At 42.1% G+C, this 27405-nt stretch overlaps 1 protein-coding gene across 8 annotated transcripts in view; it reads right to left on the bottom strand.

The window, feature by feature from the left end:
- The window catches only part of FRMPD4 (FERM and PDZ domain containing 4), a 919679-nt gene that overhangs the window by 574628 nt on the left and 317646 nt on the right, over window positions 1–27405 (bottom strand). The window lies entirely within an intron of this gene.

Here is a 27405-nt window from a genome sequence, read left to right as displayed (position 1 = left end):
TCCCATTCCCTTTCCCCTTTCCTGCAATGCAGATATACAAGTGCATCTTCCAAAAGGCCAAGAGAGCCCATCTACTTTGGTAGTTCTGTAATCAGGGAGGCTAGGTTTTATAGGAACAAATTCAAGATCAGAGACGTTTGCCAGTCAATTGCAAATCTATAAAATAGAAAATTATTAACTCATCCTCCTGTAAGCTAAACTTTATTCAAAGTTAAGAACCACATTTGCTACATGTACCTTCCAGTAGGCCTTATTAGGTCACTTAATTTCCTTTATATCTTTATCCCTGCCCTCTCTCATCCACTTTGCTCAGGCATATACCAAAAGTCTGTCAATGTAGGAAGGATTATAATTACTGCTTTCCCACTGAATCTCCTCCCTGTCTGATACGATATGGGAAGAAAAGGGGGAGGAGGTCATTTAAAAGATGCTGCTAGTGTATAATTTTCAGACTATGAATTCTCACTGTGATATACCCTATAACAATATTTTGAATTCCTATGCAACTTTGTATAAAAGAAAACCATAAAGGCGCATATTTGTCAGAGACATATTTTAATATCTCAGACTCATTTTAAACCTTTCAGATCTGAACTCACTTTTATGCTGTCTTTCTAACATAATGTTCCTGCATCTTAGCCCCTGACTAGACAAAAACCAATCAAATCACTCTGAATAGCAGCACTTCTACTTGACGGATAAATCACCCTAGTTCTGAAAACCATCATGAGAGTGAACTTTAAGGAAGATATATGTATAAAAGTGCCCGAGTTGAGACTGGTTATTTCAGGTTTTTGAAATCTCAACAATTTATTAGTTAATTTATTAATTAATTCAACAAATATTTATTGAACAGCTACCATATGCCATCTACTATACACTAGGCACTGTAGAAAAGAAATCAAGATGAACAAGACTTGATTCCTGTATCAAGGGCTGTAGCAGACACTTGCCTACTCAATATATATGCACTCTCGCTTTTCAATGCAAATGAAATCCCTTTTCAAGACCACCTGAGGGCCCGCCTCCAATCCAGTACTCCCCCCCAAAAAAAACACTGTTTCCTGTCTCTGAATGAGGTCATAAAGCCTTGAGCTGTGGCTATCATCTTGCAACTATGAGAAAAAAAGCATGAAAACAGAAAGTCAAGATACTGAAGGCAAACAAATACAACATTTTAAGTCAACTATACACCAATAAACACTGTTTCAATAGGGGAGGGATAAATTAGGAGGATGGAAATAACATATACATACTACCATACACAAATAGATAATTAACAAGGACCTACTATATAGCACAGGGAGATCTACTCAATAGTCTTCTTAATAACCTATATGTGAAAAAATAGATATATGTACATTGCGGCTGATTCACTTAGCTCTACACCTGAAACTAATACAACATTGTAAGTCAACTACACTCCAATAAATTTTTTTTCAAAAATATATTGAAGACAGTGAGGTAGAAGCTGAAAGGAATTGAGTTGTAGAACAAACCCTGACTCCTGGCCTTCAAATTTCTTATTTTATGAAGTAGATAAGTCTCTTTTTTTGCTTAAGCCTGTGATAATTATGTATTCTGTTACTTGTACCTCAACACATGCCTAAGGATATAGGGGGTTAACACTGGTTGTGGGAGGATGGAGTACAAATAAGTTCTCAAATAACTATAGTGTAAGAGATATTATAAGGCAATTATATAAATAACTAGAGTAGTAGATAATTGTTATGATATCCCACGTTGGTATAATGCTTTCCAATTTAGAAAAAGTTTCTGTATATACTATCTTAGGGTTTACAACAATCCTAGGAGGCAAGGAATATTAGCTCCAACTTGGAAGATAATAATACAGAGGTCCTAAGAGGTTAAGTCATTTGCCAGAGATCACACACAAGCAGACTGGAAGCAGCAGCCCTCAAAGAGATGCATCCTAATTTCCAATGTACTGAGCTTTCACCTAAACCAGAGGAACCTCAACCAGCATGATGACCAGAGACCTGAAGAAACCCCAAGAGAGGTGGAGACAAGAGGGTAGGGTGCAGGGTTACAGTGCTAAAAGGAAGGAAACATACTGGGAGGGGAAATAAGAGAATCCTCCTGAAGAAAGGCCAACTTTTGTAATGGGCCTTAAAGGTTGGATGGGAATTCCGAAAAAGATTGGAGGGAAGACTCTTCCAGAAAAAAAAGAGAATATTATGAAGATGAAAATATGAAGATGTAACTTATAGTGAACAAGCATGTCCACTGAAGTATAAGCCCTGAGTTAGAGAGAAACTAAAGATACAAGGGATATAAGAATTCTGAAACCAGGGCTTTGATTTCATACCAAGGATTCCATATTAGTAGGAGATGGGACTCCAGGAGCAACTCTAGAAGAGAGACCATGGAGGCAGTTACAACAGGAAACTGAGCTTTATCAGTAGAGCTCTGGGTAGATGAAGGAGAGGGAGAGCCCAGAGTGTAGAAACCAGGAAGAGGGCATCTGCAATGGTTGATCCAGAGAAGAAGGCATGTGATGACCCAAACTAGGGTTGGGGCATCCAAAATAGAAGAGACAAGATGGAGTTGGAATGATGACCAGACTTGCCTACTGAGTGAGGAAGACAGTATAAAGTGGAGGAACCAAAGGAGGCTTCGAAGAATTTAATAGAAGCTAGTTTAGGGGAATGATAGAGATGATTAATCCACTTTCTCCTTCACATCCCTGGAAGAATGTTTTAATTAATCAAATCAAACTCCCCCCCTTCCCTGCTGAACCACTCAGGAGCTCAGAGTTTTGGAGCCATCGATCCAGTTTGCATATGTGAGGTGGGACCTCTAGCTCATGCTTCCTGGAATCACCACAAAAGTTCTGGATCCATCCTTAGCTATGTACCTGGCTTTGTGAGATGCTAAAATCCACCTCTTATAGATTATCCTTCAAAGCAGGAGGAAGGAGGGAGATCCACATCCTCTTTCTTTCTGAGGCACCAGCTTTGTCTCTGATCAAGAAATGTAATCTTCTTTCTATGGCTTTTTGTTGTTATTATCATGGTGTTTTTCATTCTGGCTTTCCTCGGAATCCTTGCCATCATTTGGCAGACAGATGTCCTTCTGTATGGTTCTTCCCATGTCCTGCTGTGTCACTGGCTAGTGACAAGCTGTGGCTAAGTTGTCAGCTCCCTAATTACAGGACAGTCTAATTACAGACATGTTACACTTGCAAGGTATTATTACTGAGGCCCTGTCTGCCATCACCCAGAAGTAATCTAGCAAAATGTCATCACAGTTGTTAGGGGATGAGTATATAGAATGATGTAAATTCTCCCATGAATCATCAGTCTTGGGAATGCCCTTGGACCTTGGGGAGGGGACAGGAGCATGGGGAACGGACACTAAGCTGGATTCTTTAGGACTGTTCAGTGTGGCAAGGAAGAGTTTTCTGAGCCCCTCACTCTAGTCAATCCATGTCCTCCTCACCCTAAGAGGACTTTTGTTTTTGTCTGTTTAAGCTTAATAGCATTTGAACTCATGTTATGAGAGGCTATCAATGTGAGCAAGAGGAAAGTTTGTCTTACGATCATTTCACTCTGAAGAGACTAAAGGATGTAAAGCTACACCCGTGGAGGACTTCACCCTCTCTGGACGGATGCACTGGATCCCTTCCAGAACAGAGTTGGGAAAGACAGCCTCCACCCACTTGACACCAAGGTGCTTGCCAGGAAGGCCGGAGAAAGGGACCAGGGGTGGAAAATTAAGAGAAGGGTGGCCAGGGAGGGGAAAATTTTCAGTTGTCCATCAGAGGCTGAGTGTCAAAATGGTAAGATTACTCAATAAGAAAAGTCATCTTGGGCACCATCCTTTGGGCTTCCTGTATATTTGAGATTAGCCAACAATGAGATTGCTTTCTTTCTGGTAATACCCTGGAAAGCCTTCCAGATATAGTTTCCTTCCAGTGTTGTAAAACCTAAGGGGTATCCTCCTAGGTCCAGATGTCTGATATCTCAGGGTTATGATGCTCTAGGAGGATCTTCCTGAAAATTAATACAAGGTATGTTGGTTCACAAACAAAAGCTATTGCCATAACAGAGGTATTAATACAGTGGAGAAGAGCTTTGGATACTCAGTATGGATTTATTAGAAGGGCTGCTGTAACTTTTGTAAAGCCTCTGGGGCCCAGGGATGTTCTCAAGATCATGGATGCATCATTCACTCAATGATTTAAGAACCCAGGCAGGATGCAGGACTGCTCCTAGAGGCAACTACGTCTCAACAGAAATGAGGAAGAAAAGGTTCCCAGCAGACTTGGAGGCTGTAAAACATACCATGCAATGCAGAAATTAATTGGGCGGTGGGCCTTAGCAGTAGAGAACATTTATTGATTTACTGATTCACTCATTCTTTCATTCAACAAATATTTATTGAGCATTTACTATGTGGAAGGCTTTGTGCAAGATGCTGTGACTACAATTGTGAGCCAAATAGATGCAGCTTCTAGCACTTTTACACTCCAGGGGTACTCTGCTTTGGAGCTCCACTGCCAACACCACCAATGCACATTATATCAAGCATGTTAAGACGTACACTCTTCATGCATTATACAGACATTGTTGCTATATAATTTTTGAAAAAAGAACCGAACAGTCCCTTTTAAAATTGCATTAAAAAATAAAATACATAGGAATAAACCGAATCAAGGAGGTGAAAGGCTTATATGCTGAGAACTATAAAACACTGATAAAGGAAACTGAAGATGATTCAAAGAAATGCAGAGATATCCAAGATATGCTCCAAGATATGCAAATATATGCTCTTGGGTTGTTAGAATTAATATTGCTAAAATGGCCATACTACCCAAAGCAATCTGCAAATTTGATGCAATCCCTATCAAATTACCCATGACATTTTTCACAGAACTAGAATAAATAATCCTAAAGTTTATATGGAACCCTAAAAGATCCAGAATAGCCAAAGCAATCCTGAGGAAAAAAGAACAAAGCTGGAGGCATAACCCTCCCAGACTTTAGACAATACTATAAAGCTACAGTAATCAAAACAATATGGTAATGGCACAAAAATAGACATATGGATCAATGGAATAGAATAGATATCCCAGAAATGAACCCACACACCTATGGTCAATTAATCTTTGACAAAGGAGGCAGATAGTCTCTTCAGCAAATGGTGTTGGGAAAGTTGGACAGCCACATGTAAATCAATAGAGTTAGAACACACCCTCACACCATACACAAAAATAAACTTGAAATGGCTTGACGACTTAAATACAAGATACAACACCATAAAATTCATACAGGAGAATACAGGCAAAACATTCTCTGATATAAACTGTACCAACATTTTCTTAGATCAGTCTCCCAAGGCAAAAGAAATAACAGCAAAAATAAATAAATGGAACCTCATCAAATTTATAAGCAGAGGAAACCATAAATAATATGAAGAGATACCCTGCATACTGGGAGAAAATATTTGCAAATAATGCTACTGACAAGGGCTTAATACCCAAAATATACAAACAACACATATAGCTCAACAACAAAAAACCAAACAATCCTATAAAAAATAGGTATAAGACCTAAATAGGAATTTCTCCAAAGAAGGCATACAGATGGCCAGTAGGCACATGAAAAGATGCTCAATGTTGCTAATGATTGGAGAAATGTAAATCAAAACTACAATGAGGTACAACTTCACATTGGTCTAAAGGGCCATCATTAAAAAGGCTACAAATAACAAATGCTGGAGAGAGTATGGAGAAATGGGAACACTCTTACACTGTTGCTGGGAATGTAAACTGGTATAACCACTGTGGAAAACAGTATGGAGATTTCTTAAAAAACTAAAAATAGAATTGCCATGTGATCCAGCAATCCCACTGGGCGAATATCCAGAAAAGATGAAAATTCTAATTCAAAAAGACACATGCACTCTCAAAGTTCATAGTAGCACTATTTACAGTAGCCAAGACATGGAAGCAACCTAAATGTCCATTGACAGATGAATGGATAAAGAAGATGTGGTCCATATATATACAATAGAATACTACTCAGCCATAAAAAGAATGAAACAATACCATTTGCAACAACATCAATGGACCTAGAGATTATCATACTAAGTCAAGTAAGTCAGAGAAAGAGAAATATCATATATTACTGCTTATATGTGGAATCTAAAAAGTAGTATAAATGAACTTATTTACAAAATAGAAACAGAGACATAGAAAACAAATTCATGGTTTCTGAAGGGGAAAGGTGGGAGAAGGATAAATTATGAGTTTGGGATTAACATATGCGTACTATTATCACTCAAGGAATAATATACTGTTCTTTCTTTCCTACTAAGGGCAGGCAATGATGAGAAATGCCACCGTGCATTGGATAAGTAGAAGTAAGCAGGAAGAGGAACATTTAAAGAAAATCAAGCTATGACTTAATTATGTTTCCTAGGTGCATGCCAGTAAGACAGCTGGAAACCTGGGCTGAACTGTATTGACCAAAGGGAAGGAGTCCTTAGCCGGCATAAGGACAGGCCATCCTGGTACTCTTATATAGGACATGTACTGTATGATTTTAGAGGACATCATTCATATTGTATTATTTATAGATAAATATATATGCTCAGAAAATTTTCTTGAACATAGCACTGAAGTGTCTTAGGAAAATAACATCTTTTCTAATTTTCACTAAGATGTTACATGGGCTGCTTAGCATTAGCTATCATATTAAAGTTTTTTGATTGTTAATCTCAGGCCCATATATACTTATATTTGAGGGCCTGGGCCCTGAGGCCTTAAAGAAAGAACCTTCAGTGTCAGGGATATCAAATTATTGGTAGACTTTCTAGAGTATCAGGTGACCTGTGAGCTCAGACCCCAGCAATATTCCTCAAATCTCCTCATTATTACTTAACCCAAAACCCTTAAGTGCTCATGGACAACTAGACCATATTTCCCAGCATCTGTCACCACTGGGTGAAACCATATGAGTGATTTAAGGCCATGAAATATAGAGGGAAATAATGACTTGGCCTATAAAACCCTCCTATATGCAGTTTTGCACTCTCCCCATCAACTGGCTAAAGAGAGAACTCCAAGGGCATAGAAGGATGGAGCCACAAGATGGAAAGATTCTGGGTCTCTGAGTGACCATATGGAACCCTCACCACCCCACTCTACACTGGAGTACAAAGGAACTATTTTGTATTACCTTTTGTAAATTTTGGGTTGGTTGTTAGAGCAGTCAGTCTACCTTTCCTAGTACACTGGAAGAGGAAATTATAGTCATCAAGTCTCTAGGGAAAGTAATACAATATAGTGTTTGATGCCTCAGAACCTGGAGCCAGAGGACCTGTGTTTGAATCTGACTCCTGCTACTTTCTACCTGTGAGACCTTAACCACATTTATTTAAATGCATGCCTCAATTTCCTCAGACATAAAATTGTGATAATAATTATACTTAACCCATGTGTTATAAGATTTAATACATATAAATTGCCTGGAACAACATCTCACCTGCCATGAACATCAATAACAGCTATTCTGAGGCTGATACTGGAACACTCTGATTATGCGTATGCTGAAAGACATACAGATGCTAATGGTACAAGACCAGGTCTTGTCACCAAGTCCAGGTCTTCTCTAGGACCTTCCTTCAGCATAAAACGCCATCAATCTCTGACCCAGAGATGAGTAGCTTTGGAGAATCCATACAGCACAGGATTGGAATACGTTTTGAGGCTTGGATATGACGGTGTTGCCTAGGAAACCAAGCACACAGTTCAGCTTCATCTTGGGCCAGGTTGAAAGGGGTCTCAAATGTCTGCACTCTCTGAGGGATTGTCCCAAGGGACCATAAGACAATGGGAGAAGGAGGGAAAGTTAGAGCCCGCATGGACCACCTCATGCAAAGTCAACGTTACCGAGGTGAAGGAGTAGACAGTGGTTCTCCAACAATTTTGTCTCAGGACTCTTATTATACTTTTAAAAATAATGAAAGACCTCAAAAATCTTTTCTTTCTGTGAAAAAAATCTATTGATATTTACTATGTTAGAAATTAAAACCGAAAAATGTTTAAGTATTTATTCTTTTTTTTTTTCTTTTTTCAGCCACACGAAAAGTTCCTGGGCTGGGGATCAAACCTGGGCTGCCACAGAGACAACACCAGACCCTTAACCTGCTGCACTACAGCAGAAACTCCAAATATTTATTCTTTTAAAATAAGAACAATAAACCCATTACATGTTAACATAAATAACATTTTAAATGAAAAATAACCATATTTCCAAAAGAAAAAACTCAATAAGAAGAGTAGCACTATTTCATATTTTTGAAAATCTCTTTAAGATCTGGCTTAAAGAGGACAGCTGGATTCTCATATCTGCTTCTGCATTCAATCTGTTGAGATATCACACACCATGTAGCCTCCAGAAAACTCTACCAGGCATTCATGAGAAAATGAGATAAAAAAAGCAAATAAAGTCTTAGGATTATTAGGAAAGTAATTTTGATCTTGCAGTCCCCCTGCATGAGTTTTGGGGACACTTGGGATCCCAAACCATCTTTCAAGTAAATGTGGTAGCCCATGCCTCCGTGCCCAGGGCTTGCTCAGTTCTCATTGGTTCCTACCTTTGGGTGGTAGGAGTTGTGATCTTAAATTCCTATGTTTTCTTTTAAGTAATCATACATTATCGCATCCTGAAATAGAGGTATACACACTACCTTCATTTGAAGAAGAAATTAAGGAATAAAGAGTATCTGTTAATCTGAGCTCATATACTAAATCTCTCTGGAATCCCAATCTTGAGTTTTCTTCTACCCAATCAAAATTCTTACTTGGTCCCAATATTGCATTGAAATGTCTGTGTAGTTCCCTGTTGGGTTGATAAATACATATAATCTGAACAGGTTACACCTTCCACCGGTGACCTCAGCTCCAGTACAGTCCTACCTTGAGGCTATACTTAGCGTCTTCTATGCATCCTAACAGAGATCCGACTCTCTGAATCGATAAGCAGAGACAGATATTTGGTGATGATTTTATGGAGAAATCTTTTTTTTTTTTTTAAGGCCGTGCCCACAGCATATGGAAGTTCCCAGGCTAGGGTTGAATCAGAGCTGCAACCACTGGTGTACACCACGGCCACAGCAACGCCAGATTCGAGCCACATCTGTGACCTGCACCACAGGTCCTAGCAATGCTAGATCCCCTAACTCACTGAGGGAGGCCAGGGATCAAACTCGCATCCTCATGGACGCTAGTCGGGTTTATTAGCGCTGAGCCACAATGGGAACTCCTATTTTATGGAGAAATCTTGAGGGAGAGAGGTGGATCAAGATGACTCACACCACACACTACTTACAGGAAAGTTTGCTAATTTCTCTCACTGAAATTTCCACCATCTTTCCCCCATTTCTGGTCACGTCACCTCTCCTTTCTCTCTTCTCTCACTGAGTCATGCAGGATCTCACTTCATTAGGAAGGAGAATTTAGCTTTCCCCCTTAGTTTATAATTCCCACTCTACAAAAAAAAAAAACAAAAAAAAAAAAAACAAAACAAAAAAAAAACCCCTCAGGGCTGACTACTGCTGCTCCTTTGAATGCCCCTTAGAGAGCACAATTCATTTGGCCACATCTGGAATAATTCATTAAGAAAAATGGGATGACAAAAATTTTTTTTACTTCTGTCTTTCGTTTCTATTAAGTATCATAAAACTAACCTCAGGCTCATAGAGCCTGAGGCAAACTCAACAAAGTCCTCTAATTTATACTCCTGTGAATATGATACCACATCCTGCTCCTATAGAAACACTTCTGTATCTTATATATAGAGTCCATGAATTTCTCCAAATGTGGCACTGCAGTCTAAAAGGTGGAATTTACGCTGTCATGAAAATCTCTATTCTGTTGCACATTATGTCAAGGCAATAGAGGGGAGCTCAATACATCCCTGTTTCACCTTCAGAAGTTTGGGGAAATGCTCCCATCATTACTGTCCTCTCTTCTCCAGGCTAAAGAGCCGTATCATTTTCCTAAATTTGAAACTCACATTTTATTTGCTTTCTCTTTTATCATTTCCATAGCTTTGCAGAGACCCTTTCCAATGCTTCCATGTGCTCTTTTAGATTTTCAGGACAAAATTGCACCCAGCTTTTAACAAGGCAGACTTTTAGCCATGAAACATATGACGCATATGATTAAAAGAATTAATGCACAATTTTCCTCATTTCCTATTGATGACATCAGTAACATGGCTTTTTTGGGCCACGCCGGTGGCTTGTGATCCAGGGATCCAACCAGAGCCGCAGCAGTAATCTGAGCCACAACAGTGCCAATGCCAAGTCCTTAACCCTCAGGTCACCAGGGAACTCCCAGTAACCTGTTACCTTTAAGATTAAATTAACAATTCCTGTTCCATTATCATAGTGAACTAACTACTAAAATTAGAAGGCGGCAAAGCAATGGCCCGGGGATGTTAAATTGTCTTTCTTTTACACTACCAAACAGTGAATGTTAAATACATATGCAACATTGAACTCCTTAGAGTGGAAGCTTTGGGACCTATGTGTGACTCACTCAAAGCACCCTTGAAAGGACAAGACCAATTATTTACTTTTGTAATGTGTTCCCCCAATCCCAGACCCAGTGCTGTGGACAAAGGATGAATACTTGGACTAAGGGCAATCATCATTATCAAGCCAAAGATTAGCCAAATCCTTTCCTTCAAGAACTTGAACTCACTGGAAATGCAGTCCGTCAACAGTGGGTGATGGAGTAAGCCAGTAAGGTCCCATAAATGGGGCCCTTTCGAGCCCTTTACAAGTGGCCAACATCTTTGGAGGGCAGAGACCAAGAAAAACAGAAATGGGAAAGGGTTTGTGGGGGTTAAGAGAAAAAGAGTTGAAGAGAGACAAAGACCTTTCAATCCCAGTATCTTCCCTTCTTCCCCTCTTAGGAAGCTCGACCACTTTTTAATTGCTGGGTCTGAGTGACTGCAGACTATAAAGACACCACAACTCCCTTCTTCCCATGAGCTGGTTTGAGATTTCTACCTCTTGCCACCAAATGGTTCTCAGCCAAGACCATCTTTGCCGTCTGATGACTCAGGTATGGGAGGCATGATGCTCAAGTCTGACACTACCCTGGCATCCAAGCCAACCCTGCCCCACCTTGTCTCCTCAGTGGCAGACATTCTCACTGAGCACCCCAGACACACAGAAGGCCTTTACGCTTCCACTGCCATGCCGGTGCCTTAGCACTGCCTTGGAAATGGTTTCGTTCGTCATGTGGTTTGTTAATAGCAGCAGTGACCTGCTGTGGATCTTCATATTTTCAAAACATAAAAAGTATTCAGCAATTTGGTATTTCAAAAAAGGAAAAAAAGTGGGGCAAGAATACTTGTCCTCTTTGCCATCCACTTAACTGCATACTTAGCAGATTAATTAATGGTTCTTGATGAAGAGAATTCCAGTGGATAATTCCACTTACTTGTATGTAGACAAGGCAATAATGGAGTGTAAGGATTAAAATTAGGAAAGAGGGAGTATTTAGGTCAAAGAGAGTCAAGAAGGCTTTTGGAAGAAGGCAGACTTCGAAGTGGTACTAGGGATTTTAGAAATCCGTAACAATTAAGAAAAAAATTTGAACATTCGGTAATTCGCTGCTCGCTTATTTTTCCTAACCACTGTATGTGTGCTACATTGAGAACAAAGTATTTTAAACATGAAAAAAAAGAAGAATTACCCAGATGAAATGCGATGTGGGGAACAGGAAAAGGGTATATCCGGAGAAAAAGAAGCAATGAATATGGCTTAATATGCTCAGGAAACAAGATGGTGGGAACACTGATATCGAGCGGAACATTTGGTAAGATCTGATCATTAATTTTTTTATGACCACACCCTTGGCACATGGACATTCCCAGGCCAGGGATTGAATATGCCACATAGGCAGCTGTGGCAATGCTGGATCCTTTAATCCATTGCTCCTGGCCAAGGACCAGCAACCTGAGCCATTGCAGTTGGATTCTGAACCCACTGTGCCATGGTGGGAACTCCCGGATAATGAATTTCTTTAAGTCAGTAAAATAGGGCGCAGCGAGGGAGGGGTGTTAGGCACAGCACAAGCAAAAGAGTTTCTACAGAAGAGCACTGGCTCTGAACGGAGTGAAGGGAAGCATGCTGGACAGAGAATACGGGGCCAAATTCAAATTCAAATATGAAGACCTGAGTGTCAGGTTCATGCGTTTAACTTAACCCCAAAGCCAGTTGGTATGATACTTAGAAGTGGGATGATAAGGTGTCCTTCCTTTGTGGGAAAAATTGATCTGGGTTCAGTATCAAGTAAGGGGAAAAAGTGAAAGAGGTAAAGGCAGCATTTAGAGCTGACTACAGGGATGTGGGCTGAGACAATACAAACCTAGGCAAGGATGGTGGGAGAGGAAATGCAAAGAGAGGGCCGATTCTGAGCGATGCTGTAAATAAAGACTGATGTGTGTGGTAACTGATGGGGCGGAGGGGAAAAAGAAAAGGGAGACTTTTCAGTGGTGATTCATCCAACTAATTATTCAGCAAACATATACAACTGATGCTGTTCTAGCAGAGAAGGGTCTTATTTGGTAGCAACCAAAACTGAATCTAGTTTTCTCAGGCACAAAAGGTATGGATCATAACGCCAGGTACTGGGAGTTCCCTGGTGGCCTAAGCAGCTAAGGATCCACCATTGTCACTGCTGTGGCTTGGGTCACTGCTATGGCACAGACTCGATCTCTGGCCCGGGGAACTTCTGCATGCCTCAGGCAAGGCCGAAAACAAAATAACGCTAGGTACTCACAGCATCAGTGAGAGCTCAGAAGGTTAGGCTTAGCAAGAGGGCAGATCCAAAGATGCCCTGTAGCAGTCCTTCTAACCTGAGTTGCCCGAGAAATTGAAGCTCTACCCCCTGTAGCACGAATTACATATAATGATTCAACTTCTCTCCTATGCATCTACAATGGCACTAGTTATGTCATCTTGGGCCAAGCTGAGAAAACTGTCACTCAAATCATTTTCCATGTCTGTAGTTCCAACGAGGTACCATAGCTGAGAAAGGCTGGCTAGGGGCTGAGCAGAACACACCGCAAGATGCCCCTGGTCACACGCTATTCGTTGCCCTTATTCCCACATTATTGCTTCATTTGCTCAAGATGTAAAGTCCCAGGAGCATGAGGAGAGTTCAAGCAAAGCACCTGGGAGGGCTTTATAAAAAGATGCTTCAAAATAGATCTGGAAAAAAAAAAAATCAGTGGGGGCTTGTAAGTGCAGCGAAAAAGAGATCATCACGGGAAAAGCCAGAAGGCTGAAAGGGCTGGCGTGGCATGTCTGGGAAGTGATCACTAGGGTGACGGGCTGAGGATGCGAGACCGGAGGTCGACGGCAGAAGATGAGGGGGAAACGTGAACACCCCGTGAAGGCCTGTTCTAACAGGGTCTGGCCTTACCCTCTCGGCCTTGAAAAATCTCTGAAGTTAGTAAAGTTTGCGAGTGACAGGATCAGACTTGTCACAATAAGAATGCTGATGAGGGCTAAGTTATAAGAAGGAAAGACTCGAAAAGTAAGGACACGACTCTCTCGCGCTCTCTCTCTCCCTCTCTCTCTCTATATATATGCTATGTCAGCAGCAATGGGCCATTCATCCATGAGCTTGGATACATAAATCAAGACTCAAAAATGTTTAAGAGGGAGTGGGAGGGATCGGGAGCTGGGGGTTAACGGATGCAAACTATTGCTCTTGGAATGGATTTACAATGAGATCCTGCTGTGTAGCATGGAGAACCACGTCTAGATACTTACATCGCAACACAACAATGGGAGGAAAAAGTATGTACACATGTATGTGTAACTTGGTCCCCATGATGTACAGTGGGGAAAAAAAATGTTTCAGTGACCAGTGTAGATCAGCACAGCTTGCAAGGAAAGAGTGAGGATTGAAATCCCCGGGGAGCAAGGACACCAGCCAGGAATGAATTGAAATCGTCCAGGTGATAAATGATAAGGTTTTGCCAAAAGGAGGTGGGAGTGACAGCGGGGAGAAGACATTGTAGGAATGATAATAAGGTTAAGGGAAGGGTCATGAGTTCACCCCGAACCCGCAGAATTAACGGCTTATGTGCAACACAAAGGCGCAGGCTGAAGTAAGTGAGTGAGAGAGTGAAGAGGCCAGGGGATAAAGTGAGGGAAGGAGCCAGCAGAGGGATAGGGACAAAAAGACAAGGTCAAGGGTGAGCCACCATGGGGGCTGACACTGGAGGAAAGGGGCACCTAAGAAAGAGAAAGTAGGGAGTTCCCGTTGTGGTGCAGCGGAAACAATTCGACCAGGAACCATGAAGTTGCGGGTTCCATCCCTGGCCTCGCTCAGTGGGTTAAGGATCCGGCATTGCGGTGAGTTGGGGTGTAGGCCAGCGGCTACAGCTCTGATTAGACCCCTAGCCTGGGAACCTCCAGGGCAGGTTGGGCCCTAAAAAGAAAAAAAAAAAGGCCTAAAAAGGACAAAAAAAAAAAAAAAGAAAGAAAGAAAGAGAAAGTAATCACAAAAGACCAGCGCTATCCATGCCAAGGAGATACATCTTATTTCCTCCCCCCCAAATCCCTAAGATCCCAGTCTCATTAAAAACCAAAGAAAGCAAAACAAAGCACAAAACACTTCTTTAATTCTTGTTCATATGACAGAGAATAACCTCATCTCCTTGATTCTTTGTGCTAGCTCCCTTCCATCGAAATCTTATTTACTCTCCGGGGTATTTATTCTGACAGCACTAAACGTAAACTAGAGATAATTAGTTATAACCATATTGCTTGGCCTGGTCTACTACCTTTAGGAATCTATCCCGTGGAATCACTTAAAAAATGTATTCAAGACTGGTTCTAGCTGCAGTGCTCATAGTGCAAACAAACAAAGCAGAATAAAACCGTAAGAGATGCCCAACAAGGGAGCATGGCTGGGATATGATCCCATGCACGTCGCTATAACATTGTACTGCATTGTGGCTCAAGTAGATACACAGAAAAACTTACATGAATTAAAGAAGCAGAAAATATAAACCCTGAATGTACCAGCCCAAGAACTGGAAATGGGTCATAGACACTTACAGAAAAGTAAGATTACACTTTAAAGTTACTTGGTATTTTTACTGTCAACTACATAGCTATTTATGTTTATTTTAAAGATGGCTAGGAGTTCCCGTCGTGGCTCAGTGGCTTATAAACCTGACTAGTATCATCAAGGATGTAGGTTCGATCCCTGGCCTTGCTCAGTGGATTAAGGATCCTGCATTGCTGTGGCTGTGGTGTAGGTCGCAGATGCGGCTCCGATTCGACTCCTAGCCTGGGAACGTCCATATGCCGCAGGTTCGGCCCTAAAAAGAAAAAAACAAACCATGGCTAAATCGTGAATAAACATGAAATATAAACCCGTTATTTCTGGCATGTTAGTATAATGAGAAAAGAAATTTCACTTGTTGGATTAAGTTGCCACAGATAATACAGTTCAACGTCACTGAGTAAATAAGGGTCTTGTGCAAGGTACTTGACGGGGTTCAAACGCACTCCCCTAAAATATGGCATCTTGGCAGACCGAGCGGTTTAAGTGAAGGAATTTGAGCAAACCCTGGCAGTAGCAGGAGGGGCGCTGTGACCTCCTCCCCCGGCCGTCTCCCCTGAAACGTTGGATCCTAAGACCCTCAGGCGAGAGATGCCTCTCCACGCCCTGGGCAAAGGAGCATCCTGATCTCCGTAAAGCCAAGAAGAATCTGAACAAACGGGCCTTGCTGAGGGTTCCAGTTTCCTGCCATTACCTGGTACCCCTGCCCGATGGTATTCCTCCACGACTGTCCACGCTTCCTCAGACCTAGCGTACAAACACACGGCTCTGCTTCTTTGGGTCTTCATGTCCTGATGAAGGCTGAAGCCTCATGTAAAACTTACATCAGAAGGCTCTTCTCTTGTTAATTTGTCTTTGTCAGTGTATTTTTCAGGCCCGGCCAGGGACATTCCGACGGTGATAGGAAAGCTGTTTCTTCCCCTATCTATTCTTATGAGCACAAAGTCAAAATGCCCTGGTGAAAGCATATTTCAATTACGGAAAAGAGAAGATTGAAATATGAATGAGTGCGTGCTTGAAGACTAAAAATACCATTTTATAAGCTTTTCAGGAAAGTACTATAGGGCTATGCTATTTACATAGAAACAGCAAAAAATAAGCACAACTCCGGAAGCAAGAGATTTATTTATTCGTTTATTGTCAAATGGGAATTCTGTTTATTTGATACCAGCCATGAGAATGGTAACAAAACATTCTCTAGAACAACAGACGCACACAATTTTTTTAAAAAGCTTTTGGTCTATTTCCTGCCCCCAAGCAGATACAGAAAAAAAAAATATTCACAGAAACATTGAACAAGGGAAAACAGTTTGAATTTAAGAAAGGCAAAGATGAATATTCTGAAAAACAAGAAGAGTGACAGTTGAGAGGAGAGAAGAAAAATATTTCAGAAAAGCTCTGGAGCATATAACAGGCTGTAGGAAGCAAGATATTTTAAAGGTGAACTTGAGTGAGAACAAGAGTATGTGAAAGAGAATTCCCAGTTGGTAGCATAACAAAAGTGAAAAAAGTATTTTAAAAAGGTACAAAGAGATTAAAGGACAGGAAAATATTGGAGTCATTTAAAGTTATACGTATAATTTAATGTTCTCTGTACAATTTTTTCATCTTTCAAAAATGCTTTATAACTCCAAATATCTATCTAAAAGGTCCTTAAATTGCTCCTGTATCTCATTTTCTTTAATACAATATTTTTCAAGACTCTTGGTTGCAAATAGCAGTATTCCAACTTAGACCAGCCTACACCGAAAAGGAATTAATTTGCTCATTGTGATAGGTCCCCAGAGAGGTTCGTGTCCTCATCCCCAGAAGAGGAAAATATGCTTCCTTACAGGGCAAGAGGGACTTCTGCTGATGTCATTAGGATTTTGAGATGGGGTGGTTATCTTAGATCATTTGGGTGCGTTCACCGTTATCACAAGAGGCCTTCTAAGGGAAAAGAGGGAGGAGAGTCAGAGTCAGAGAAGGATGTGACGGCAGAAGCAGAGGCGAGTGTGATGAGGAGCCAAGAACCAAGGAAGGCGGGCAGCCCCCCAGAAGATGTAAAAGGAGAGCCATTTTAGACCTCTGACCTGCAAATTACAAGATAATAAATACGCATGGCTGGAAGCCACTACTTTCCTGATAAGTCGTTACAGCAGCAAAAGGAAACTGATACACTCATGTAACCAAGAAGTTGAAGGAGGATAACGAACTTCCAGCCCATTCTAATCCAGTGATTCAGCTGATGCTGTGAACATATTACAAGAAGTTCTAAGCAATACACTCCTCTGCACTGTCTCATTTTCAGGCAGTTCCTGCTCACATCATAGAGAAGAAGATCACTGCTGGTTCAAGGCTTTCCTTGTCCTTAATAAATGAGGATTCCTTGAGCTACTCTGTATGGCACCCCTGCTCAAAACTAGCAACCTCAGAAGAAAAGCCAGAGCACCCTGCCTCAATTCCGAAAAAAGTCCACAAAGGGGAGATGACTGACTTGGCTCAGGCCACACCTTTTCCTCGAACCAATTACAGCTAGGGGTATGCAGTAGTTTAGCCAGCTCTTGGTCCTCCTACCCTTGTGGGTTTTTGGGGGGGGAGGGGCAGCAGCAGGAGGGGTCAGCCCCATAGGAACCACGTGGACTCGAGTCCCTACAAGAAAGATGGGTGCTGTGACCAGAAGAGGGGAAACGAAAGGATACTGAGTAAACAAGAATCACAGCTACCACTGAATATCGAACATACTATTTAAAAAGCACATATTCAATATTGGATCCAAAATTTCACAAGTGATGAAACAACTTCCCTTGAATACTGATTATATAATTTTAAAAGCAATATTATAAAATTAAACAGGAAGTTCCCGTGTGGTGCAGCGGGTTAAGATCTGGCATTGCAGCAGCTGTGGTGCAGGTCATACCTGCTGCAAGAGTTCAGTCCCTGGCCTAGGAACTTCCACAAGCCATGGTTGCAGCCCCTCCCCCCCCAAATTACAATACTCCAAATTTTTATTACATGTCTGGTTTCATTAATGCCCTTGACCACGCCCCATGCCCCACGCCTAGAAACTTCTATATTAAGAAATGAATTTGGCAACTCAGCAGTAAGAAGGACAATTATTTTGTTAATAACAGGTAAAAACAACTGTAAAATGTAATGTCGAAGTGACATTGTACTCAACCCAGAGTGAGGCTGCCTCTACAAAGACATGGTCCCTGTTCAAATAAGGCTGGAGATACCAGGGTTTAAGAATTCCAAAGAGTTGGTGGTTGGCAGAATCTCACGGCAGAGTATCAGGACTCTGATTAGTGGGTCTCTTCCTTCATTTACTGATCTGTTATAATCACGTCTTCCCTTCCTGCTTTAAACAGCCTAAATATGCCTGAGGACAAGTGGCGAGGGTGGATCCAAGCAGATGAAGTGACTCCTCTGGATGCAGCATTCAGAGAAGTGTCTTAGAAAGACACCTAAAATGTGTTCAGTCTTTCCACAATGTCTTTAAAAATCTCGGTGAGAGGATTTTGATTTAAAGACTTGCAGGGTGGCATGAAAGTTGCTCTGTCATCGGGAGGACCTCATCAGGGCACCACGTCCCACTCGTGTCTTAGCACTCCGGAGGACCTCACTAAGTACATCCCAGATGCGTGAACTGCCTTCACAATGTTCCCCTTCTTCACTTGCTGAATATAAATTTAAGTCTCTACAAAAGGGCAAAACTCTTTTTTTTTTTTCTTTCTGGTTCTGTATTTTTACTATCATCAACAGGCATTTGATATTTGTTTCTTTCGGCTATTACATTTGTGTCAGGAGTCTGAAGTCAGGGGTTAAACGAAAGATTAAGGGAGTTATACACAGAGATAATTGTAATGTTACTACAACCACAAATAAACACACGCGCACACACACACGAGGAGTATTCAAGTTAATGCAAATTCTCAATGTCTAAGATAATGCAGATTGGAATGCAGCCAGCAAAAATGTCATTTTCTGGCTTAATGGAGAGATTACTAAATCAAAACCATGAATTATATATGAAGTCTCAGCCAGGGTCTCGGGTATTTTTAGCACAGGAGAGTAACACGACGCTGCAGGTATGGTCTGTGCCAACGCCATAACTGGAGGAGCAAGTACCAAGCAAAGCAGGGCTGCGATGTCTCAATCAACAAAAGCAGGGACAAAAACTCAGCATCCTCCAGAAGAGAGAGAAGGCTATTCTCCTGTGCAAGACCGAATGGCAAACGTGATGGAAGGAATCACAAGTGTGACGGGGGGGCTTCTCCAGCCTACTGACAACTGATGCAGAGAACTGACTCCGTCAAGTGTCTCTGCTTGTCCAGGGATGAAGGTAATTCGCGACTGGGATTTTAACCTCCCCTACACTAAAGAAGGCCACCGTCTGAAACAAAAACGAAGGGGGATAATTAGGACCAGACAAAGCTACATCACGTGTACAGAATGAAAAAGGGCAAGTAAGCCAGAAGGAGAAAGACACCTATCATATGATAGTGTTTATACGTGGCTTTAAAAAAATGATACAAATGAACTTAGCTACAAAACACAACAAGAGCTACAGAAATAGAAAACAAACTTATGGTTACCAAACTTATGGGGAGGACAAGAAGGGATAAATTAGAGTCTGGGATCAACAGATACACACTACTATATATAAAAGAGGTAACCAACAAGGACCTACTGTATAGCACAGGGAACTATACTATACTCAGTATTTTGCTTTTTAGGGCCACACCTGTGGCATATGGAAGTTCCCAGGTTAAGGGTCGAATTGGAGCTACAGCTGCCGGCCTACACTCCAGCCACAGCAATGCAGGATCTAAGCTGTGTCTGCGACCTACACCACAGCTCCCGGCAACGCCGGATCCTTAACCCACTGAGCGAGGCCAGGGATGGAACCCTCATCCTCATGGATCCTAGTTGGGTTCATTAACTGCTGAGCCAGGAAGGGAAGTCCTATACTCAATATTTTTTAACAACCTATAAGGGAAAAGAATCTTTAAAACAATGTATAACTGAATCACTGTGCTGTACACCTGAAATGAATACAGCATTGTAAATCTAGACTTCAACTAAAAAACAAAAAAAAAAAAAGAGGAGTCCACAGACTCAAGTTCAGATCCCTGGTCTCTGTTGTCCTGAACAAGTCATTCAACTTCCAGAAGACTTAATTTAATTGTCTGTAAAATAAGAACAGTATGTCTAGATCATAAAGTTTGGGAAGGACTCAGTGAAATGACATATGTATTGAGCATGCTGTCTAGTATAGAGTAAGTGCTCAACAGTTAATAACTTTCAGACATATGTCTAACAAAACCAAAGATAAGTGCATATGTGTGTCTCCACATTAACTTTTAAAATCATTAAAATACCTATTTATGGATGCATATATAAAACGTAAGGGATGTGTGTTAAACGGTTTTAACAGATGTGCCACATCAGGAAATGAATCCAAGGCAGGCCCCATAGACACTGAATAGTTCTGGAACACCCAGCCTGACAATCACATAAGGAAGTTTTCGATTCAATGAAGAGGGAAGACAGCTCTGAGAGTAAACCTATAATATGTCATGTCACCGCCTCTCCCCTGGCCTGTAGCGCCGTGGGCACCAGACCCAGACAATAGTCCTACCCACTAATGACCATCATTAAACCTTAGCGTTAGGAAGGAAATCACTCCAAGCTCCAGGAGACCTCCAAAGGGAAGAGAGATTAAGAACATCTTTCTGCTGAAAGCATATTCATGAAATAGTCACCGAAATGTAAACTCTAGTTATCTCCGGGTGGTGGAATATAGTTGATTCTTATTTCTCAACATTTTTTTGGGGGGGGGTTGCAGATAATTATAAATTTTCTGACATATTCATACTTGCTTATGCATTAAGAACCAGAAGGTACTTAAGCAGTATCTCCTTCATTTACATAAAGGAGTGGGATTGGGGGGAGAGGCAGCGGCCTGCAAAGTACAGTCTGATCGTCCCTGTTTGTGCAAATAAAGCGTTGCTGTAACCCAACCACACCCCTTTGTGTGCTGTCCAGGGCGGCTTTGGCATCGCAATGGCCGAGGCGAGTAGGAGTAACAAAGACCTCAAGACCACAAAGCCTAACATGTTTACCATCTGGCCCTTTACAGACAGTTTGCTGACCTCAGAGTGAGAGAGTGCCAAGGAAATTCTTAAGCAGGGCCCAGCCATTCTGCAACACTTATTACACATGGGCCCCTCCCCACCTGCGATGGTTTGGACAAGTCATTAAACTCCAAAGTTGTCTTATTTGTAGAAACAAATAAATCAACATGAACCTTTATTGAGTGTTTACCATGCACCAGACACTCTTCAACTGCCTCCCATATATGAACTAATTCAGTCCGCATGACAGCCCTGAAACAGCCCTGTTATCATTATATACAGCAGCCAATCACATTTGCAAATGGGCCTCTCCCCTATAGATTGATAGGTTAAACGTGCTCCAACGCGAAGGAAAAGCTTAAGTCGAAAATTAAGAAAAGCAAGTTAATTTCAAGACCTGTATTTACATGTTTAAGAAAAGAAGCAGAGGCAGTTCCCATTGTAGCTCAGCGGGTTAAGGACCCGACGTTGGCTCCGTGAGGATGTTGGTTCTATCCCTGGCCTCACTCAGTGGGTTAAGGATCCAGTGTTGCTGCAATCTGCAGTGTAGGTCGTAGATGCCATTCAGGTCCGGCATTGCCATAGCTGTGGCATAGGCTGGCAGCGGCAGCTCTGATTGGACCCCTAGCCTGGGAACTTGCCTATGCCACGGGTGTGGCCCTAAAAAGAGGAAAAAAGAAAAAAAAGAAAAGAAAAAGAGACACAGGACAAGGCAGGGGCCGGTGTCACTGTGGCTCTGCCACGGTTAGCTGAGCTTGGAACCCGGGGATGGCCTCTGTCAGTCACGCTTCAGAAAGGACCCAGATCAGTCCCCAGGTATCCATATGACAGAGTAAAATGTGGGCATTGAGAACTATGTTCATGAATCCCACGGTAAACCCGCACTGTTCCCTCAGACACACAAAGCCTGGAACATTAAGGACTACAGTTTCTCAAGGATTTACCTGGGTAGTAGAACTGTGGGGTGATTTTTTTCTTTCTCCTTTCCTTCCTTATTTTCTTCCTTTCCTTTCTTTCTTTGGCATTGCATATCGTCCAAGGTTTTTACAATTAGTATTTGTTACCTTTAAAATCAGAAAAAAGGAGTTCCCGTCGTGGCGCAGTGGTTAATGAATCCGACTAGGAACCATGAGGATGTGGGTTCGATCCCTGGCCTCGCTCAGTGGGTTAAGGATCCGGCATTGCTGTGAGCGGTGGTGTAGGTTGCAGAGGCGGCTCGGATCCCGCATTGCTGTGGCTGTGGTGTAGGCCGGCGGCTACAGCTCTGATTAGACCCCCAGCCTGGGAACCTCCATATGCCGCAGAAGCGGCCCTAGAAATGGCAAAAGGACAAAAAATAAAATAAAATAATAAAATAAAATCATAAAAAAAGTTACACTTGGAAAAGAAAAACATTGCTGTACTGGAAGAAATCAATATAAGCAACCTTCACATAATAAAGGGTCAGAATCTTGTCTTAGGAGAGCCTTTTGCAGGGCTGTGCAATTTTCATCATGGAAAAAAAAATGAAGACTTTGAAGGATGAGATAAGACTCCTCAAACACTCTGCAGAGCAGCCATGTGGAGGAGAGATGAGACTCTGTTCCTGGCGGTTTCAGAAAGGATGGACTTCCCTTTGTGGCTCAGTGGCTAACGAATCCGACTAGGAACCATGAGGTTGCCGGTTCGGTCCCTGGCCTCGCTCAATGGGTTAAGGATCCGGCGTTGCCGTGAGCTGTGGTGTAGGTTGCAGACACAGCTCGGATCCCGAGTTGCTGTGGCTCTGGTGTAGGCTGGCAGCTACAGCTCCGATTCGACCCCTAGCCTGGGAACCTCCATGTGCCGCGGGAGCGGCCCAAGAAATGGCAAAAAGACAAAAAAAAAAAAAAAAAAAAAAAAAAAAAGAAGATCTAGGACCAAGAGACCAAAAAGGAAAGGGAGGCTCACTACAGTTTAGTGGAGAGGAAATGCTTTCCCATGAGGGTAGTGTGCCCACAAGCTTGACAGGGCTCCCTCTCTGTAGGTGCACACCTGCAGAGGCTGGATGCCTGCACTTGAAAACGCACTCCCGGACAGAGACCACATGATACCCCTTACATCTGGAATCTAATATACGCCATAAGTAAACCTTTCCACTGAAAAGGAAGGCATGGATTTGGAGAATAGACTTTGGTTGCCGGGCGGGGAGGGGGGGGGTGGCGGAGGGAATGGACTGGGACTCTGGGGTTAATAGACGCAAACTGTTGCATTTGGAGTGGATAAGCAATGAGATGCTGCTGTAGAGCACTGGGAACGGTAGCTGGTCACCTGTGAGGGAGCATGAGAATGTGAGAAAAAGAATGTATGTATGTGTGACTGGGTCACTTTGCTGTACAGCAGAAAATTGACAGAACACTGGAAACCAGCTATAATGGAGAAAAATAAAAATGAGTTAACATTAAAAATAAGAAAAAAGAAAAAACAAGAAAACGCACTCCCAGATGCCAATGACCAGACATGGAAATACACATCCAGATGCCAATGAACAAAAAGGCACACACCCCAATGCTGAATGTCCTTCCTGCCCACAACCCTTCACTAGAAGGGACTGTGGGCAGTCTCTTGGGTCAGCAGATTAAGAATCCAGCGTTGTCACTGTAGCAGCTTGGGTTGCTCCTGTGGCACAGGTTTGATCCCTGGCCCAGGAACTTCCACAAGCCGTGGGTGCGGCCAAAATAAAATCGAAAAAAAAAAAAAAGTGAACTGAAGTAGGTTTTCTACCCTTAAAGAAGCTTCTCAGGGCTGCAGATATGTCCTAAAATAATAAGCCACAAAGTCAGTAGTGGGTCTTTAGGGATGGCAGTGTTTTAATATGAAGAATACCTTAGAATTGGAGTTTCAGTTTGGGCACAGCGGAAACGCATCTGACTAGGAACCATGAGGTTGCGGGTTCGATCCTTGGCCTTGCTCAGTGGGTTAAGGATCTGGCGTTGCCGTGAGCTGTGGTGTAGGTCGCAGCCTCGGCTCGGGTCTGGCGTTGCTGTGGTTCTGACATAGGCCAGCAGCAACAGCTCCGATTCGACCCCTAGCCCTCCACATGCCATGGGTGCAGCCCTAAAAAGACAAAAGACAAAAGAAAAACAAGAATGCCTTAGAAACAACAGCACTGGTGTCAATTAGCTACAGAAGAATTGCAGGGTAATACGCGGCTGCTCCCTTCAACCACCTGCTTTATGGCTGCACAGGTGCAGGGGCTGCTCATTATCCTCTCACAAAAATGCTCTCAAGAAAGGGCAGCTTCAAAGTGGAAGGATGGAAACACAGGATTAAAGAGGAGAAATGAGGGATGAAAAAATATGGAGAACAAGGCAGAGAGCAACAGATTAATACAAATACAAAAGTGTTCAGAGAACAACCGACAGCAAACATTAAAAATAAATTTGCACTCTGGCCTTTGAGGTTTATTCACCTGCTTAAACCATCACCTACTTTTTTTTAGGTGCTTCCAAAACTGTCCTGACAAAGGTCTTACAGGGTTATTTAAATGGGAGGAAGGAGAAAAACCAGAACAGCTGTGATGTTTATATTTTTATCACAATTCTCCTAATTAACTCCATGACCTGGAGGAAGTTGAAAATCTCTCTGAAATTCTGTTTTTCATAGACAAAATGAGAACCACGCCTACCTAGACTGTTGCAAGAAATAAATGTCTTCTTCCATGTAGGGGTATACTCACTAGATGCTGAATGAATCGTAGCTTTAGTATTATTGCTGTTGTTTGAAAACAATTTACTGGGTCTAGAAAGGAATGGGTACTAAGATTTTCCAAGATCTGATCTGAGATGAGATTTCCATATACGAACTCTATTTAAGTTCATCAAATCTTAGAGTTGTTGGTTGACAAACTCTTCGGTAAAGGGCCCAAGAGTAAATACTTTAGGCTTTGGCGACCTGCAGTTTCTGTCGAAACTACTCTGCTCTGCCTTGGTAGCACAAAGCAACTGGAAACAATATGTAGATGAACGAGCATGGCTGTGTCCCGATAAAACTTTATGTACAAAAGCAAGGCAGAATTGGCTAGTGGGCAGTAATAAGCCTGCATGGAAGCTAGCTAGCAGTCCCCAATTCCAAATGTAAAACTGGTTGCTCGAAGTGCTCAAGACACCTGTCCTGAGTCACTCGGCGTGTAAGGGGCAGGCCTGGGATCTGAATCTAGGACCGTCTGTCCCAGACCTCATGTTCTTGCCTCCAGGCTTAGTCATGTTTGGCATGGTACCTTGTGCAGTCATTTAAAAGCAGGATTCATGGAGTTCGTTCCCACCCCCACCCCCCTGTGGCTCAGAGGAAATGAATCTGACTAGCATCCATGAGGACAAAGGTTCGGTCCCTGGCCTTTCTTAGTGGGTTAAGGATCTGGTGTTGCCCTGAGCTGTGGTGTAGGTCGAAGACACAGCTCCGATCCTGCGATCCAGCGTTGCTGTGGGTATGGCGTAGGCCGGCAGCTATAGCTCTGATTTGACCCCTAGCCTGGGAACCTCCATATGCCGCGGGTGCGGCCCTAAAAAGCGAAAAAAAAAAAAAAAGCAGGATTCATGCTTCAGAGGAGAAACTGCGCTCAACTAAACACACAATTGCTCCATAACACAAACTGTGCCCAAATAACTCAAGCAGAACATATGTAGATCCCAGGCCCCATGCTCACTCTAAAATTTATAGTCTCCAAGGGCTTCTGGTATTATTTCAGTGAGAAGCTGATCTTGCTAAAATCAAGGGAAGAATTATTATAGGAATGTCAAAGAATAATTTAAACCTGCATTTCCTGGAAAACACGAGTAAACATTTTCTTGTTTGGGCTTTGATAACCCAGAGATTTGCCTCATTGTCACAGAGAGAGGAACTGAGTGACTGATTCTTTATAGAACAAGAAATGGGAATAAGAAAATAGCCACTCCTCCAATTATTCATCTTAAACATTAATTTCCTAAAAAGATGGGCCACAGGCATTTACAAAATACCCAGAGCCAGTTTTCAATTGGGTTGCAAAGAGAAGGAATGAAGAAACAGAGGAACAGAATCAGCTAGAGATCTTTATCACAAATATAGGGCCCAGCCATCACCCCCACCACCCCAAGATTCGGGACCCCCTGCTCGGAGTCAGGGACTAACGCGGTACCTGCTTGTACAAAGCAAAATAAGGGGAAACGAACATTTCAAGTGATTCTAATTATTGCACCCTCAGGAGCACTGGTTAAAGCAGAGATTCTCCCCCTCAGTACTCTTGGCGCTTTGAGCTGGATAAGTCTCTGTTGAGGCAGACTGCTGTGCGTATAAGATGTACAGAAGCAGCCCTGGCCTCCACCCACTAGAGGTCACTAACATCCTTCCCCTATTCGGGACAATAACAAAGGTCTCCAGACATTGCCGACTTTGGTTCCCCTAGGGGCCAAAGTCACCCTCTCTGAGAAGCACAGGGTTGGAACATAAACCATCTGATACTGACTTTATTTTAGCATTCAGTCCAAAAAACGGGAGAGGAGAAGTCCACATGAGATCAAGTCAAAACACTTTTCTTCTATTTTAAGGACCACGAGGCCACTCACAGCTCCACCTTTTTACTAAAGTGTAGCCATTATTTTGCAGCTTGGCTTCATCACAAACTCATGTACACTAACTCAAATGTACTAACACGCATTTTTCATTCGTTGTAACAGTTTTGATATCAGTATTAATTCTTATTAATGTTACTCATATTAACTATTAGTAATAATATTATTAATGATAATATTAGTAAATATGAATGGATCAAACTTTCCCCTGACTTTTTCTTTTTCATTCTGTTTTTTACACATTTTAAGTGACCTTGAAATTTGCAATCACAATCTTGCAAAATTTATATCGCATTCAGCCTTCCATAACTAAAATTCAATTACCTGAAATATATAATAAAAATTAATCAGTCCTCAGTCATTAAAACAGTATGGTCCAGCAATCCTGGGCATCTACCCAGAGGAAAATCATAATTCAAAAAGATACACGCACCCCAATGTTCACTGCGGCACTATATACAATAGCCAAGACATGTAAGCAACCTAAATGTCCATCAACAGAGGAACAGATAAAGAAGATGTGGTACATATATACTACAAAATATTACTCAGCCATAAAAAAATGAAATCATGCCATTTACAGCAACAT

Source organism: Sus scrofa, chromosome X, assembly GCF_054392235.1.
Source record: "Sus scrofa isolate SSC_HxYL_T2T_F1_AM1 chromosome X, Sscrofa_HxYL_maternal_Yorkshire_Landrace_v2.0, whole genome shotgun sequence".
NCBI classification, from domain to species: domain Eukaryota; kingdom Metazoa; phylum Chordata; class Mammalia; order Artiodactyla; family Suidae; genus Sus; species Sus scrofa.
The sequence above is the reverse complement of the archived record's forward strand: the minus strand, read 5'-3'. Positions and strand labels throughout refer to the sequence as shown.